Source organism: Panthera tigris, chromosome D2 (genome assembly GCF_018350195.1).
Source record: "Panthera tigris isolate Pti1 chromosome D2, P.tigris_Pti1_mat1.1, whole genome shotgun sequence".
Lineage (NCBI taxonomy): Eukaryota > Metazoa > Chordata > Mammalia > Carnivora > Felidae > Panthera > Panthera tigris.
Genome location: NC_056670.1, coordinates 1,665,001 through 1,670,072, shown reverse-complemented (window position 1 = coordinate 1,670,072; position 5,072 = coordinate 1,665,001). Strand labels below are relative to the sequence as shown.

The 5,072-nt window shown below is 45.8% G+C and overlaps 1 protein-coding gene across 1 annotated transcript in view; it reads right to left on the bottom strand.

The window, feature by feature from the left end:
* Nucleotides 1–1,153: 1,153 nt before the first annotated feature.
* The window catches only part of LOC122232050 (basic proline-rich protein-like), a 192,098-nt gene continuing 188,179 nt past the window's right edge, over nucleotides 1,154–5,072 (bottom strand). Inside the window, exon 5 of the mRNA XM_042961062.1 lies at nucleotides 1,154–2,426. The gene's annotated coding sequence lies outside the window, so the exon portion shown is untranslated. The remainder of the gene's footprint in view (nucleotides 2,427–5,072) is intronic.

The following is a 5,072-nucleotide window of genomic DNA, read 5'->3' as shown; positions in this document are numbered from 1 at the left end:
TCAGTCGTGAAATCCTAGCGATCTTTAGTTGCACATTGGATAATATGATGTCGAACTTGATTTGAGTATTTTTAAAGAAAATTATAGTTTAGAAAACCCTAAATGGAACAGTCTTAGACTCAAGAGTCCCAAGAGCATTTCCAAACACGCCCGTGCTCCTCAGTTTGAGAAATTCTGCCATACTGTATCCCAGCGGAAGAGTCTATTAAACAATTTTGAAAAGAGAAAAAAAAAACAAGGCGACATTCCTGTTTGTCGTCATCATTTCTGAAATTATTTTTAAATATATTAATTTAATTTCTTGTGGGTACGCTGTCCTTGAGAATTCTAATTTCAGGACAATGAAATGTTCTTCTCCGGAAAGAACTGATTTTCCCTACTTTAATGAATTCATTCATCCCTCCATCTAGTTGTATAGATCCCCCAGAAGCATCTTTACCATAATGACAATAGTTACATTCATCGGAGACGATGGTGACCAAAATATTACAAACCGCCTTCAGAGCGGAGGATCGAAATGCAGAAGTTTCTCCTTTTTTCCATAAGGCAGATACTTATAGAATCACATCATTTGAAGGAATGGTCTTTGAAAGAAAGTGTTTTGGAAATAAATACACAGACATATTAATAGATAAATCCTATCAGAGGAATATCATACTTCAATAAAGTGAGATTTCTAAGACAAAAATTTCACTGCCTGGCCATTATGTCTGAAATCTAGTACAAAAGAGCCGATTGATAATTTTTAAGAGAAAGAAGGGTAGTAAGTTGAATGTGAACGTGATGCTTATTAAGGACACATGGGTAACTTTTCTAAAGTTTATGAGTTTGACTTTGGAAAGATGACTGATCAAACAAATGTAAGTATGCTGTACTTTTACAATAAATATTATAAAATGAAAACATTAAACCTATGATATATAAATATTACTAAGTTAAAATAGATAAGAAATGACATAATATTTTAGGAAGTCTAATAAATTGGAAGTTTTATGCTCTTTTTTAAGTTTTTTAATGTTTATTTATTTTTGAGACACAGACTGAGCATGAGCAGGGGTAGAACAGAGGGAGAGGGAAACACAGAATCTGAAGCAGGCTCCAGGGTCCGAGCGGTCAGCACAGAGCCTGACGCGGGGCACGAATCCACAAACCACGACATCATGACCAGAGCCAAAGTCAGACACCTGACCAACTGAGCCACCCAGGCGCCCGAAGCTTTTATGCTCTTTAGGATGCCATAACATCATGGGTATTTATAAGTGGGGACTTGTTTAGAGATGAATTTTGTCAAGTTTCAGATGAGTGAAGGTGTCTCACCCAGATAAATATGGAGACAAGACATGAGATTTAGTTACCTTACCGGTTGTCAGTTGTTTCTACAGTTCAATCGGACACAATTTTCTACTCGTAGACAGAGAAGCTAACTGAAGTATCTTCTCAACCATCACATCTATATTAGCTGTTGGGCTGTTGACTATATCCCTACTGCATGCTATTTCCCAATTTCTTAATCTTAAAATAGCAAGACAAATGTATCTCAGAGAGTTGTAAGGATTAAAGGAGATAACATATATAAAATATTTATCAGAGTTCCTGGCCCAGGTTTAAAATATATGAGAGGTGACAATAATATTAATGTAATTATAATTTGATAACAGGCCTGTTTATCAGTGCTGTGCTCCGTGATTATGGCTTTTATTATTTGTTTAAAAGTCTTAGAGGAGTGTGTTATGTTAACAGACTTACAGAACGGTATCACTTCTTTAGGCGGATGTATCTTCTCCCCTCTTATGATTTTTTTTCTGCTGTAGAGATCATTTCATCCAATTTCAGATGTCTGGGGACACTAACAAGCTGTCTATGATGTGTCCTACAGGGACAGAGAAATGGGCAGGAAGGACTGGAGGGAGAAGAGGAGAGAGGAAAACAGACTGAAAGATTCAGAGATAGCGGGAAGAAAAGGAAGACCACCACAGAGAACGCCTGCTCAGCGCTGCTCTCTGACCTGCGACCTGACGAGTCTCTGTTCTGAAGCCTGAGGTCTGGGGACTTTGGCAGTTCTGGGCCCTGCACTGCTAGCCTTGGGACGGGGGCTTTCCAAGGGCGTCAGCCTCCGTGCGCGGGACTCCTGGATGGTTTTCAGGCCTTGATGACATTACTTTAGAGGACACCCTGTCGCCGGGGGACTCAGCCCAGGTGCCCAAATGCCGGCTGCACTGTCACTCAACACCTTCTACGTGCTTCTCAGACACACGGACACCCCCATGAGGTCCGTACCTGAAATGCATGCTTCTGAGTGACTTTTAAGACACGTGCTGAAATTCACATGAAGGGTCCTCAACAGGCTGAGTTCACACGGGCAAGCCAAACGGTTTCTCCCACAATTGTCTTCAAACACGGTTTTTAAGATTTCTCTCCTTACCGGCCTGGGGATAATGAGACAATCCTATCACTTTCTGGCACTTGCAGACATCGCAAGTCTGACTTTGTGACATTAGAAAATCCAGACCATCGCTCTTCTCTTGTGCCGGAACCAGTCACTGCACGGCACGGCCCGCACATGAGCCCGCTCCCACCCAGTCGTGCGGGCCGGTCGCCCCGCCGGCCCCGCTGCCCGGGCCCTCACGACGCTAACGTCTGTCCGCTTGGAGCTTCCTCAAGTTGAGAGCAGACCCGGCTCCTTGCAGCTGCAGGAATGAGCTCCCTGTCGGCTTGCTGACCAGCGGCCGGGGCTCCCTCTCAGCCCCGCGTCCTGCCCTGGGTCCCTGCACGTGAGTCCCTCCAAGTGGAAGTGAGAATCAGGGCGCCGACCCCTCCGAATACTCTCCCGCTGCATCCGGTTTCTGGTTATCCTAAACCTTGAAAAGCAAAGAAGTTTCTTCAGTGATGTGATTCGACTGGGCTTCCCAGATATTCCAGGAAAGTCCTCTTTTCTCACCTGAATCTACATCATATCTCCTAGTCCAAGGCTTTGGAATTAGGCTAAGACGTGTTCTGCCTCCATGAACCTTGATTAAATTTTCAATTTCCCATCCGGCCCCAAACTTGCCATCGGCCCTGCCCCCAGCTCAGGTCACCCCACATCCACGCCTGGGGTGCAGGGTTCTCTCACTCTCTTCCACTCAGCTATCCCAACCCTGTCTGAAACTTCTGGCTTGTTCAGGTTTCTGGACTTGGGAAGGAGAGATTTTTAGAGTGAGTGTCAGGCAACTTTGTCCACGTCCTTGAGACACTTAGCCAGGGAGTAAGCCCTACAGCCAACACTGATCTGCCACGACTCCCTCAGTGTTACCGGAACATGACAATAAAAATGACGTGATGTCAAGTCTAACATCACTGACCGCGTTTGCTTCTTATCAAACAGTAACACAAGTGTGCGCGTTTATGTACAGAGCGGCCTAAAAGCACGCGTGGCGAATCATTTGTGTGGTTCCACATTCAAACGCTACTGGCCGGCAGTATGACATTGGGAAAGTTTACAGCGCCCGGTGCCTCTTGGGTGTGTACGTCCCAGAAAAGTCAAATTAGTCTGACCCAAGATAACCATCCAGTTTAATCAACTCAGCCAGAGCCTTGAAAGCTATGGGAGCACAGGGACGTGTAACCAGGCGGCCGTGCCCAGACATACACACTGGGCTTTACGGATAGCACTCGGCTAAAAAGACACAGGTGGGGCTTGGGATCCATCCCACGCTCTGCCCACCACACCCGTGGAGGGTTCCACTCGGAGCATGCGGGACTCCTTCCTATTACTCCTGGAGGAGTGACTTTTTTTTTTTAATTTTAGAGAGAGAGAGAGAGAGAGCAGTGGGGAGGGGCAGAGGGAGAGAGAGAATCCCAAGCAGGCTCCTGTTCAGCACAGAGCCCAGCATGGGGCTTGAACCCAGGATTCTGGAATCATGACCTGAACCGAAATCAAGAGTTGGACATTCAATTGACTGAGCCACCCAGGTGCTCAATGAGTGACTTTTATAAATTGTCTATCCACAGGAAACACCTTTTTATCATTTGTGGAAAGGGGTCATATGTGCTTTGTGAGTACATGAAAAAGGGGGGAAAACGGTCAGAATCAATTATATTAGTTGTTTGATAGTTGGTATCAATAGATATTGATATATATCTAATATATATAATTTCACTCTATTTCCAAGGACACACTAGGATCTGTAGGTACGAGGTGCTGACTGGATTCGTAACCCCTCAGGACGCAGAATCTTTCAGAAACTGATCCAGGCCATGACCTCTCTCAGAAACATGCATCCCTGACTCTTCGGTGCCCCGGTTCATTTTCCCGGCTTTAGCTTCATTCAACACCTGACTTTTATTCTGTGCATTTATGGGCTCCCTGTTGACCTGGCTAATGCTCCCAACTCAAAGAGCTGTATTTCCTCCCGTACCATCACCTCCTGCATCATCACCTCCTGCATCAACATCCCCTCCTGCACCATCACTTCCTGCATCATCACCTCTGAATCATCACCTCCTGCACCATCATCACCTCCTGCACCATCATCACCTCTTTCATATCACCTCGTGCATCATCTCTTGTATCGTCACGACCTCCGAATCACCTCCTGCGCCATCACCTCCTGCATCATCATCACCTCCTGCACTGATGAAACCATGAATGACAGTTAATATCTAAAAGAATGGTGTAACATTTCCCATCAACATGATGTAGACCTTACAGCTGAAGCCAAGACTTAAAGAGAGTCCTCCAGCTTTTCCAGAACTTATCCATTTTGTATCCAAATGCTGGCCACTCTGAGGCTCCTGGAAGTAAGCGGAGTGCCCTGGTAGGCAAGCAAACGGGGAACCGAAAGATTCTGCAGGTGATCACGTACCAGCCAGCACGGACACACTGCCGTAACTTAGCACCCAGTACAGCTGTTTCCGGGCATAAGGACCGAGTATCAGTCATGGTGAGACCACCTGTGCTTCCAGCCAAGTCTTCCCATCACAGCGCGCGCCCGACTCTTGCTTCCACCCCGCTGACCCCCACTTAGGGTCCTGGCCGGCTAAGCCTGGGATCTCGTAAATGGACAAATTCCTAACACTTTCGTTATTAGAAG